Genomic DNA, 13,973 nt, shown 5'->3' with positions numbered 1-13,973 from the left:
CACTTCCCTAGAGAGATGTAAGTAATTAAGTGTGTGAATTCCAAGGGGCTCCCTGCAGGGCTTCAGGCGTCATGCTAAGCACGAGTAAATAGAAATTGTTTGCGATGTCAACAATTAGAGCAGACAGAGTCAATAGAGCTCAGAGTAAGATTAGCAAGAGAGAAGCCACTCACACCCACCCCAGATAATCTTTTTGAGAGTAAATGTCATCTTTATCTTGATAGGGAAGCTTTTTAGTGATTCTCTGTGAGCATGCAAATGTTTCCAACATATTCTTCAATCTAATTTTAGATATTTTGGGTGTTGCATTAAAATCCCTTCATGTTTTGAACAGATATAATTAAATGCTATTTAATGTGCCCTTCAAAATGAGACACTTCAGTAATTTACTGTAGCTCATTGCGCAATGCTAAGTCCAGAGCAGTGATTACACCAAATTGATCTCTTGACATTATTCCCTGCACTTCATTTTCAAAGTAGTTGGTCTTGTACACATGCATATCAACCAAAAAATATTGCAAATCAGAGGGACTCTTCACAAAACTGTCAGATAAATCCACCCTTCTTCAATGCTTAATTCACTTGAAATTTGAATCCTATAGATTTGATGGTAATCTAAATGAGTATAATTACTCTTCATTTTCGGGCTTCTAAAAATGCTTCTTCTTGTTTTAAATTACTCAATTTGCATTCACCTCAGGGTGTGTGGATGGCATTTGTTGTCGAAGCCCAATTTAAATAAAATCTAATTTAATATGCTTTAGTGTCTAATATAACGGAAACTCCTAGGTCTCCTATGACATTTCTTACAATTTCAGAGATATTTCATCTCTTGTTTCCACCTAATTGTATTTAACTATGTTTTTCATGGGTTCACTTGGAGGATGCAAAAGAAAAGAGAAAAAATACATATAAAGGTCAACCTTAAAATGAGAATTTGTGTGACCATATTCACACAACAGCATCATGGCTCATGCTACATTGGGAAAGCATATAGTTTACTATTCCAATTCATGAACTCCTTGTCATTTAATGCTCCTCAAAAGCAAATTAAGAGAGCTCAGTATCATATAAATTGTATTCTTTCACTCATCCAGTTGAACATATGTTCTCAAGAAAACACTTTACAAACACTTTTAAAAGGCATTAAATGAGCCGGGCGGTGGTGGAGCACTCCTTTCATCCCAGCACTCAGGAGGCAGAGCCAGGCGGATCTCTCTGAGTTCCAGGTCAGCCTTGTCTACAGAGCGAGATCCAGGAAAGGCACAAAGCTACACAGAGAAACCCTGTCTCAAAAAAACAACAACAAAAAAAGATATTAAATGATTTTGTAAGCTATAAATAGGCAGGCATGAAATGAAACACTGAAAAGAAGTCATGATGGAATAGTTTAAAATCATTAGATCCAATCTGGGAAAAACTATCTCTGCTTTTAAAAGTAAACTAACGAAACAAATCAAATATATGCATTAAATAGCATTGAATCTTCTCAATTTCTCTTTATTGAGGTTTAGAGTTTTATTATTTCTATGTTTTTTAATGATGCTTATGCTTACTAAAACTAAAACATTATTTATTACATTTCAGTGATTGTTTTGTGTATGTTCTTTTCATTAGACCCATAATAACCACATTTACATATTTATGTTTACTGCATTTCCATGAAAATAATTAAGAAGACATTTCAGGAAATGTAACCAGCACTGTATGTGATAAATGTCAGAACCATGTCTTAAACAGCATATTGAATGTTTGCTCCATTTCTCAGTCATTTTCACATTTTTTTTACAAATAGAGAAAAAAAAATTGTAAATTCAGTCCGTGTTCAAAGTGTCCACTCTGGCTTTACAAACAATCAACAGTTCCTTTGTAGGCAGTTATGTCCCTTGCTATTTTCTTAGACTTCAACACAGGTTTTCTCTTCACTTAGAGTATTCTCACCACCCTTTGAATCTCATTTTCCACAACATCACACTCCCACTTTCTACTTAATCCTGCTTGTGTTAAATCACTAACTCTATTGAGCAAACTACTTTTTGTTAAAAAAATAGAGTAGAATATCTTCTGTCTCTGCCAGTGTTCTGCTGCTGTGAAGAGACACCATGACCACCGTAGCTCTTACAAAGGAAAGCATTTAACTGGGGCTTGCTTACAGCTTCAGAGATTTATTAGTCCATTGTCCTTAAAGAGGAGAGCTTAGCAGCACACAGGAAGACATGGGAGCTGAGAGTTCAATACCAGGATCTATAGGCAGCAGCAAGAGAGAGACATTGGACCTGGATGAGCTTTTGAAATGCCCATAAGTCCACCCCCACTGACACACTTCCTCCAGCTTCCTCCAAGGCTATGCCTAATAGTGCAACCATGCCCTGGTGACCAAGCATGAAAATCTATGAGCCTATGGCAGACCATTCCTATTCAAACCACTACACCATTGCACCTAAAGGGAAATCCAATATTATGTTAAAATACATATTTCTTCAGTTGATCAAAAAGAAATAAAAATACTAGGTGTTTTAAGAAACAAGCAGTTGGAGATCTTGAATAGCACTAAAAACACACTTTTGGGGTATTTGATCTTTGGTAATTTTTATTGTTTAAAATTTTAGAAATATTTACTACTTCTGTTGTACAATATTTTGTGTTCTGACAAATAAAGCTTTCCTGGAGATCAGAGGGCAGCGCTAGCCACTAGTTAATTGTAGAGACCGGGCCATGGTGGCACACACCTTTAATCCCAGCACTTGGGAGAAGGAAGCAGGAAGATCAGGAGTTCAAAGCTACCCTGGGATAGAGGAGACTGGACCAGTCCAAAAGAGAACCAGAGCCAGGGGGGTGGAGGCTCACACCTTTGATCCTTGCACTAGGGATATGGAATCAAGAATATAAGGCAGAGAGAGACAGGTTCTGTCCATTTAATCTGAGGATTACTAGAGACAGGACGCCTATTGAGTCTGAGATTTTTGTAGAGGTAAGAAGTCTCTCTGGTGGCTGGCATCTCTGCTTCTCTGATCTCCAGGCAAGCTTTATTTGTCAGAAAACAAAGTATCGTACAATGTAGTTCTAAGTAAATTGAAACAAACAAATGAAAGTTCAATTTTTACTTTGTGTCATGATATAGAGTCTTCTTTCCTGTAGAAGACTACATGAATCTAGGGCTCAATCTACCAAATCAGCTTTTATTTTTTTTATTAACTTGATTACATTACTTACAAATAAGATGATTGTGGTTAAGGTGCACAATTCTTTTTGTCTGTTCTGACTTTTTTTGTGGGTATAATGAACTCTTCCCTCCCTTTAGAAGACTGAAAGGCTTAACAAACAAACTGGATATAAGTTGTCTAGCACATTGCAAGAGATGTAAAAGGAAGGCAATGCAAATCCTGAGCATTAGGTTTCTTGTTCTTGCTTAGGAGGGAACTAATGCCAGGTTCTTCCTTGCTACCTTTGTTACTCCAAACCAAAGTGCCCCATGTATAGTCAGCTTCATAACAGCAATTAAAAAATATACAGTCCTTTAATGGGTACCTTGTGTTCCCATATGTGCACCTGTTGTAAAACATTTGGATACATCTGCTTTAATTCATGCAGTTCATCTTCATAAACGCCATTAAAATCCTGTTATTTTTCCATTAGCTTATATTTCCAGATGATATTGCTAAATTAAAATATATAGCCAATATCTTCAAGCATACTCCAGTATAGTGCCATCACTTGGAATACTGTCCCCGGGTGTTGGGGAGATGGCTAGGTCAGTAAGTCACTTGTCATACAAGAATGAGGACTAGTGTTTGACTCATCAAAACCCATATAAAAAAAGCTGCTTGTAGCCGGGCGGTGGTGGCGCACGCCTTTAATCCCAGCACTCGGGAGGCAGAGCCAGGCGGATCTCTGTGAGTTCGAGGCCAGCCTGGGCTACCAAGTGAGTTCCAGGAAAGGCGCAAAGCTACACAGAGAAACCCTGTCTCGAAAAACCAAAAAAAAAAAAAAAAAAAAAAAAAAAAAAAAAAAAAAAAAAAAAAAGCTGCTTGTGGTATCGCATGTCTGTCAATCCAATACAAGATAGGAAAGGGAGGCAGCAGAATCCTGGAAGCTCAGGGTCCAGCTAACCTGGCATAAACGAACAAACAAACAAATAAACAAAACAGAAAACAATAAAGAGACAAAGCACTTCTCAAACAAGGTGGAAGGCAAAGTCTGGTACCTGAGGTTATGCTCTGATTTCTAAACATATCATGACATATATTCACCAATACTTACACACACATTGTACACACACACACTCATATGTGTGCATGAGGAGACAGGACTGAAGAATAAAAATGTTTCCAGATAGTTTTTCATTGTAGAGAATAAAATTAACAAAATTTCTCAATTTTTAGCCCTTAATGTAGAGTTATTTATGTACAAAAGTTATTGACTATAAAATGAAATCATATCAAAATACTAGCACATTTACTTCATAGTAGCGTCATATTCATGTATATTTAAGTGCATTACTGAGATAATATTCCAGATCTTGGTATTTAACATTCATGACTTATTTCTGACCTATTCAAAGCTATAGGAGAGATTAAATTTCCACAACAGCTGAAACTTTTAAGAGTTTGGGGTTACTTTTTTCCTCTGCCGTCTTCCAGATGGGTGGAACAAATGGAACTGAAGTCACAAGATAAGATTTTAAGTGCCATAAATAGAGGTGATTTGAACATTTTCCCCTGTGTTTTGCTGTCGCAATATTTAGTCACATAGTCACCTTTTACTCAAGGAAGTTTTCAAATAATTTTACTAAGCAATGAACTGATCCTTACCACACTTTTCTCTTTTGGCCAACAATTTACAGTTCATTCTTTATCATTCACTTAAAACATATGCACTCCCCTAGGAAAGAGAAGACAGTCATTCATATATGAAATACTCAAGATCTCTGATTGTAATCTCAGAAAAAAAAGAAAAAAATTATCATGATATAAAAAAAGAAAATCCCATTGAGACATTCACACAACCAAAACCAGGATAAATATCTCCAAACAACAGAGTGGGAGAGAATCCCAATTTATCAGTTAATAGCCATTATTTAAGTATTCCTGGGCATGAAACATTGATGCTGCAAAAGGAAAGGAAATTCATTTTTTGCTATCTTTATAAGGCATAAAGCTTGTTAGAAGTGATATTTTTGTCACCTGTCTCTTGTGTAGCTAACTCTTCAGTAGGAAATGATTTAACTGGATTGTGACTTAGCCACTTGGCCTGAGATCCTTGAAGCAGGGTTTTGATTAGAATGGGACCTTTCAAAGCCCAGTTGTTCATGACTCAAAGACTGAGGGTACTACACAGAAAGTTTTAGTCTCTAAAGATTACCTGTGATCAATTGTGCTAAGTTCAAGATCGGACAGCAGAGAATACTAAGCCATGGCCTTTTGTGACTATGCAAAGAACATTACAACTTTATTTAAGGAAACTGAGAAATGAAAGAAAAGAGAGAAACTACAGATAGTGGTGGTGGTGAGGATTCCCAGAGAAAGAAAAGACATTGCAATGCTTTGTCTAGAGTGTTATAGTGCTTTTGCGGAAATGGGGCAGAGGCTGATGTAACTTCTATGAGAAGTTAGTTCCCTGGTATCAAATGCTGAGCTAAAGGAGGGCATACATGCTCTATGGTATTTCCCTGTCCAAATCAGGGAGCTAATGATTCACTACTCATGTACTGCCTACCCATTTAGGGGTGACTGAAGCTCCCTTTGGTCAATCACTGACTTTGTTTGCCTTTGGTAGTTATTGTCCTTGCCTGTTAACCACTGGATCAGTATTACCACCCTCCCACCTTTTATGTATCTCTAGTACTATTAGTTATAATAAGCTGTCTTAGTTTTCAGAGCTACCAAGATGCTGCATTTGTCCTCAGTTAGCACCTTTTCTATAGGATGGTCTGGAGTCTCTTTCCTGAAACAGATATAGAAGTATCCTTCTTAGAAGCCATCTTCACTTATAGTCTAGTCCTAAAAGATTAAAAAATTAAAAAAATCAAAAAAACAAACTCCATTAGAAGCAAAAAAATATAAAACTATAAAAGGATAGGACTGTCTTATACAGGTTCCTTTAAGGCAGTGGTTCTCAATATTCCTAATACTGAGACTCTTTAATACAGTTCTTCATGTTGTGGTGACTGCAACCTTAAAATTATTTCATTGCTACCTCATAAATGTAATTTTGCTATTGTTATGAATCATAATGCAGAATAGATGATATGTGAACCCCAATGGGGTCATGACCCACAGGTTGAGAACTACTGCTTTAAAGCTTCAGAGAGATGAGGTAGTTGGCCTGCGGTTACTGCCCCACACCCTGCACCTCCCCTTATCTGGTCAGATGCCTTAAAGTCTTTCTGTCCACTCTTCTGAAAAGTCCTCTGAGCCTTAGGTGCAGGAATGTTTTGCAGATGTATCCACTGGACTGGGCTCGACAACTCTGCAAATTGATGGCGCTTTTCAGTAGTGGTCTCCATCTGTTACAAGTAGAAGTTATTATGATGATTGATAAAGACTCGACTCATCATCAAGATAGAACCTGGAGGAGGACATGAGAAGCCTGAATATGGAGTTGTGTTGTGGGTGTCATACTAAAGGTCCTATGAGTAGATGAAAATAAGTCAAGTCCTGCCAGAAGCCAAAAGATTCTTATTTACTTTTGAAAATTCAATACAGCAATAATGTCACCTAGTCCTCTCACTGAGACAGCCTACTCCTTTTGTGGTCTTGTATATTATCTCTATGCTCCTTTTTTTCTCTGATGAACAAAATAGAATAGCTCTGGCTGTCGAGCTATTCTAGATCTAGAATTGAGTGTGAATACAAAACACGCTTTAAAAAATGTGTATTGATGACTTTCCTGATGTGTGTTTATACAGGCCATGTGAGGGCAATGCTTTCCTCAGTACAGCAGTTAGAGATGATTCTGAGATGCCATGTGGGTTCTGGAAACTTTACCATGGTCCTCCTTAAGAGCAGCAAGTGCTGCTAACTCCCAAGGCATCTCCAAAACTCCTAAAATACTTACTTTTGATTGTTTTTGTAGACAATCCACTGTGTCCTGTTGATACATTGTAAGACTTCTTTTTGAAATTTCAGCAAAATATGTTTTCCTTTCCCTTGTTGGACTTCACAGTACAGTTTGCTCTCATAAACAAGTCATAGATAGACTCCATTATTTTGATCTCTAGTTAAACATTAGTAGACAGTCAAAGAGAAAACTCATTATCTAGAGAATGTCATGAAGGCCATGCAAATAGCCATTGCATTCTAGTAGACACTGTGATTGAGGGCTTCTGATCTCCAATGTCAGTCAACAAGTCATCTGCCTTGTATATCTTCTAAATGACTGCAAGTGATGATTATTTCACCAAGATTTAAGATCCAAGAATATGATGATAGGGTTCTATTTCAAGGTTGTAATTTACACCCAGAGGGAAGGAAAACTGGTGTACTTGAAAAACAGGAGGCACATCCAGTAAAGGCAAGACCAAGCTGCCCACCCCCCCCGCCCCCCCCCCCGCAGCCACCACAAACCAAGGCTGTGTGAGCTGTTTCATCATAGACAGTAGGCTCCAAAAAGCCTGCTCATGCAATAAGGATGGATCCCAATCCCAAGCAGACCAAGTCACAATTTACCAGCCTTATTGCCACAATTTACCAGCCTTATTAATGTATTAGGCTTTTATGGAAGGAGAAATAATAATAATATTTCCTTTTTTTCAGAAATATCTTTTATTAAGGAATCAGTCAATGCAAATTTACATCTTAATGAATTATTTTTACTAAGAATAACTGAGTAGTTGATTAAAAACACTTAAAAGTACAGGAAGATAAAAATCTAATTACAAAAGGCATGTTAGCTCAGATGAAGGAAAACATTGTCACTCTGACAATTTGAAAAAAATATCTAATTGTGTTAGGTCACATGTGTTTTACCAAGAAAGAGTCATGTGTTGTCTATGTTAATATAAGTAAATGAATACCTTTGTCCATGGAGGAAAAAGAATTTTTTTTTATAGACAATTTGGGTTCCTCAGTTATATAAAGGGCAAAATTGAAAGTAAAATTAGCACTTCACTTCTTTTCTAGACCTTTTTATTAATTTGGACCCCATTAAAGAGTTCATTAAACACTGGCATGTGAAAATGTGAAGCCCTTGATGGACCTCTCAATAGTTATGTGTTAAGCATCTGCCCCTTGTGAGTGAGTGAAATTTAATGAGGATTCACAACAAATAAAACAAACTTAATTTGGATAGAATGAGTAATAAATGCTGCTTCAAATGTACAGAATTACTATCATCCTTGAGCGCATGAGACATGCAAAAAGGCAAGAGATGTATTTTTAAAAATTCCTTGGTATTCTTAGCCAAGGAAAGTTGATAATCACTTAACCAAGGATAATGCCTACTTCTACCCTTACCCTATCATGAACATTATTTAAACTACAATAACAATACTTAAGTGTATTGGAAATGAACCACAGCCATTTTTATTTTATTTGCTTGCATTTTACACAAAAATATTGCAAATACCAATATCCCTCCAATAAATAAATCACAATAGAGAAAGTCTTGTAGTTATTTAGTAAAATAAATAAAAAACAAAATAAAATAAATTAGATAGGGAATAAATGAGTTAAACATCTTTATGTGTATTATGTATTTATTTTGCCCCAAGTGAATGAGATGCATATTATGAAAAGTTCTACAATACTTAATAACTAACAAATTTAAAGTAAGAGGACATTAAAAGGTAGGAAGGAACTCTATTGCCTGTGATAAAAAAACATACATATGATAGATAATTAGTTTTCTTTGAGTAAAGTCTAAAAGAGAACCACGTTTAGTGATGTTGAGACTGTTGCTATAGAAACATGCATAATGCTTTGCTATATTGTCATAAATGTGTTGTAGAAGGCACTATTAAAAATATTTGCAGACTTTACAGGGGTGGTGTGTTTGTTTGGGAGAAAATGACCCCCAAAGGGAGTGGTACTATTAGCAGGTATGGCCACGTTGGAGTAGATGTGGTCTTGTTGGAGGAAGTGTGTCACTGTGGGGTTTCTTTTCTCAAGCTTAACTCAGTGTGACAGTCAGTCAACTTTCTGTTGCCTCTGAGTCAAGATGTAGCACTCTCAGCTCCTCAGCTCCTGTACCACATCTGCCTGCACATCACCATGTTCCATGATATGATAATAATAGACTGAACCTCTGAAGCTGTATGTGAGACACCCCAATGAAATGTTTTCTTTATAATAGTTATCATGATCATGGTATCTCTTCACAGCAATAAAAACCCTAACTAACAGAGGTGGTCAAGAATACTTGCTGTTCTTTCAAAAAAAAAAAAACTATTTAGATCCTACCACCAATACCAGGTAGTTTACAACCTTCTGTAAGAAAGGTATTACATGATCTGGCACCTTCTTCTAGAATCCAAAACAGCAGTCACACGTTCACATACATACATATATACATACATGTATGCAATGCAAATATGTATGTGTGTATATATATATATATATATATATATATATATATATATATATATATGCAAGGCAAATATCCACAAATATAAAACAAAAATAGAATTAATCTGTTAAAAAACTGTTTAAAGATCTCAAATTTAAATACCTAGAGGATGCTGATAAATTACTTAAACACTTAGGCTTGAGTAAAATAAAGCATTGACTATCTGTGAGTAGGAAAACAGCCCATGACTTGGAAAAATCTCAGTACATGGAAGCCATTGCCAAACTGCCTAGAGACTAGAACTTCATACGGATCAAGGTGAATGTATTAGTCATGTTTCTTGTTGGTGTGGCACGATGCTCTATAAAGCCAGCTTATAGAAAGTGTAATTCATTGTTGTTCACAGTTTGGTGTCACAACCCATGAGGAGAAGGATGTCAGAGTGGCAGGAGCTGGAGGCAGCTGGCCATGTTGTCTCTCTGTGAATGTTTATACTCAGACTATGGAATGGTGACACTCATTGTTCATGTGGGTTTTCTCACCAAATATTTTTAGTTAACTTTATAAGGCTTATCTGTAAGGTGATACTAGATGTGAAGTTGACCATGCTAACAATCTCAAGGAGTATGAAACATTTCTATCACCAAGTTTGTGTGGATAAGTGTCATACTTATAAATCAGAACATGCCCATAGAATGGAGCTGTTAAATGTCTTTTTTCTGTTGAAGACCTTCAGTATGGAAAAGTCTATATCACTATTGGTATTTAAGTGTATGAACTCAGGTTATTTATCAGGCAATTATGGGTAATAAAATATAAATAAAAGTATTTAAAATATGCATTTGGTATTTTAGCATTTATTTCAGATGAAAGTAAATTTGAAATAATGAGATGGATGCTATTATTTGTATTAACATAAATAATTAAAGTATGTCTCCACATTTAATATTGTAGGATATAGATATATTTTCAATACTGGTCATCATATATAATTGTTTTGAACATATAATTTTTCATGCTGAGAATACTGCCTTAAATACATTGTAGTACAACGTGGCAGAAATACTTTCAGGTTCATTTCAGAAATTATTAGAAATTCTGGCCTAACTCAATCCAAAAATCATTTAACACACTTTTTAAATGCAAATTCAGCCATTAACTTAAACACCATTGTTTAAATTAATCAAACATGCTAAAACAATGCAATTCAAAAATATACAATCTAAGAAATAATGGCAGGAAGTCATTAAAATTTTGTTTTTGTAATTATACCATTATTTTGGTAAATGTAGAAAATGTTGCATGCATGGTAATAACTCTCAGATCCTTTTGAAAAATTAAATGGTTGACTCTAAGATGAGGTGTTGCAGGGAGGATTCATCGCTTTTGCATCATATATGGCATTAGCAACACAAAATAGGAGTAGTGTATATTCTGTATCAAAGTTACAGTGAAGTTCAGCAAACCAACTCTAGAAAGGCTGCCAGAAGGACCTCAAATACACCAATCAGTTGATTTTTGTATATCTCTTTGGTCATTGTATATTCCCACATCCCTACTCTTGCCAAGTTTTTCACAAGTCCCAAGTCTAACTCCATGACTCCATATGGGGACAAGATTCACAGTGTAAAAAGTTTTTTGTTACCCCATTTCTAGTCTTCAAATCCTTGTTTCTTCATCATCTTTATGTTGTTTATCTACCAAGACTACTTGTTTATATTTAGATTCTACAAAACACAAGTACAAGAGAGCATTATTTTTAGTTTTAATACTGAAAAGCTTTAATCTCTGGGCTTCAAGTTTTGATCAACTATGAAATGATAAATGATATATATGCCTTTTAATTTTACAGAATCACTGTTTATGATAGATGTAATGCAAACGTTTCTCTGTCATCTAAAATTGGTAACTATGTATAAAGTTAGTTAATAAAAGCAACAATTATAAAAGCTCAATCCATTCCTTGAAAAATCAGTTTTAGATTTCAGAAAGAATGAAATTGGAAATATTTTTTTGGATTTCTCTGTATTTCTGTGTTTCACAAGAAGGATGATGGACAGAATTTTGTGTAATGTTTATCATAGAAAGCACAAACAGGGCCGGGCGGTGGTGGCGCACGCCTTTAATCCCAGCACTCGGGAGGCAGAGCCAGGCGGATCTCTGTGAGTTCGAGGCCAGCCTGGACTACCAAGTGAGTTCCAGGAAAGGCGCAAAGCTACACAGAGAAACCCTGTCTCGAAAAACCAAAAAAAAAAAAAAAAAAAAAGAAAGCACAAACAGAGCTGGGGTTAAGCAAAGTTGAAAAACTTTATAGTCACACCAAAGAAAAATTTGTTCCTAGGTGCAATGTAGAAATTCTTAGTTCTACCAAAAGAATTTGTTTTACGATTTTGTATCCCTTAAGACTACGGTGCATTTATGACTTTTGACCTCAGGCTTATAGACTTAGTGTAGACTGAGCCATTTCCTCAGATACTCTTAAACATTTGCAAGCAATTTTCTCCTGAGATTAGTAAAGGGTTTGAATGGTAAGATAGATCATCAAGTATTTACGGTCTGTATAAACATGATAATCACTTCTTTAAACCAATGTGTGTGTGTGTGTGTGTGTGTGTGTGTGTGTGTGTGTGTGTGTGTGGTGTGTGTATGCACATGTGTACATCCTGATTTTAATTTCCAGGCAAAATGCTCCCTCAATTTTTGTTTGTCCTTTGAGGCTCTGTTAAAAAAAATACAAAAAAACTTAAAAAGCAGCTCTGTATTTACTTAAAAACCATTAGTTTCTCACTTCTTGTGCATTAGGAGGTAACAGTGGCCTGACTGAGTCTCTACTGGGATCTCCAAGGGCTAGGTGCAAGTTCCTAGTCTGTCTTCCTTTCTTACTCTCTCTTCAGGGAGTTTCAGAAAAAATCATTATGAAGCTCATTGGAGAGAGTTTTTATCTGATAAGTAAGGTCTATGAAGGATAATTTAATGTATTATAATTTGAACTTGAAAAATTTTTATTTTATATATATATATACATATATATATATATATATATATATATATATATATATATATATATATATATATATATCATAATCTTGGACACAAAAAAGCTACATATTCTGTCTTTATTCAAGAGGATTAAAAACATAAGGTAAGGAAACATGACTGAGGTTCCCAAAATTAGGAAAGTGGAAAAATTGCATTTCTCTTAACTAAATCCGTGTATTATTTTTAGGGAAAAGTGCCATGTGACAAGAAGTAAATAATATTTTTCTCATGATATCAAGGTTCATACCCTTTATAACTATTTAAAATTTTTATTTACTCATATAGTCTCTGTATGAGTTTTTTCTTGCATTTATATATATGTGCATCATGTTCATGCCTGACACTTAAGGATACCAGGGAAGGGAACTAGATCCTCTGAAACTGGAGTTGTGATATACCATGTGAGTGCTGGGAACCAACTTACATCTTCTGTAAGAGTAGCAATTGCTCTTAGCAATTGAGCTACCTCTCAAGGGCCCCCTTCTTTTTATAATCATTTAATGTCAGTATACATTGTCAAAATGTTGTCATTGAGGGAATGAGTAGGTACTATATAAAATTTAATAGTTTCACACCCTAAGAATTTACATGGGTTGACTTTGAGTGAGTAGAAATTTGTTGACCAAATCTATATTGTTTTAAAGATGGAAAAGGTATAGAGTAATCATAATCTCCAGCCACGGTAAATGAGAATGCTGGAAACCAGTGTATTCGTTCTCTCCAGTGAAATTCTGCCTCCAGTTCAGTGCCTTTTCTTCATTACCTGTTCTGCACTCCTGGGCCATAGAGTGTCTCCTTTCTTTCTTGCCCCTGAATAATGAATGTTTTCTATTGCCAAATCCCTTCCTTAAATCTTTCCTTCCCTATGTCCAAGTCTGTAAGACTATCATTCTCTACTGACACTAAGTGGAACAGTCACTAGGAGCCTGCTGGTTATCCTAGATGCTGGGTTTTGTAAGGACACATTTCTTTCTTGACAGGATAATAATTTGATTATACTGATTATGTGTTCTCCAGGCACAATCTCCATTCCTGGCTGATTGCTCTCAGTTTTATTATAGAAACGCCTCAAGGCATGGTTAGTTTTGTAGACAGAAATGCTTTATGTGTTTTAAGAGACTTAGTTTCTGTGTTCAGATGCAGAACTGAAGACCTCTAATGCACAAGTTTATGCTTTAAATAATAAGAAAGATTTTATTTTTTATGGAGATTTTTTTATTTGTTTGCTTCTGTATTTTTAATGCAGTGCAGATTTGACAAAGATGTCACTAACTGAAAAGCAAAACAGAAAAGGGAAATGTAAAGTTTGAAATTAGAAAAACTTCTGAACTATGGTTCTTTTCTCTTTTATCCTGAACACAATCTTGAAGCATTAATCTAATACATAATACATGCAGAGAATCAAAAGCAGAGAGACTCCATGAACTTCC

General features: G+C 35.6%; 1 protein-coding gene across 6 annotated transcripts in view; it reads left to right on the top strand.

Annotated features, from left to right (window-relative positions):
* The window catches only part of Cdh18 (cadherin 18), an 845,179-nt gene that overhangs the window by 542,313 nt on the left and 288,893 nt on the right, over positions 1-13,973 (top strand). The window lies entirely within an intron of this gene.

This window comes from Peromyscus californicus, unplaced genomic scaffold, assembly GCF_007827085.1.
Source record: "Peromyscus californicus insignis strain IS unplaced genomic scaffold, ASM782708v3 Scaffold_18__1_contigs__length_77618521, whole genome shotgun sequence".
Classification (NCBI taxonomy): domain Eukaryota; kingdom Metazoa; phylum Chordata; class Mammalia; order Rodentia; family Cricetidae; genus Peromyscus; species Peromyscus californicus.
This window is presented reverse-complemented; position numbering and strand designations above follow the sequence as displayed.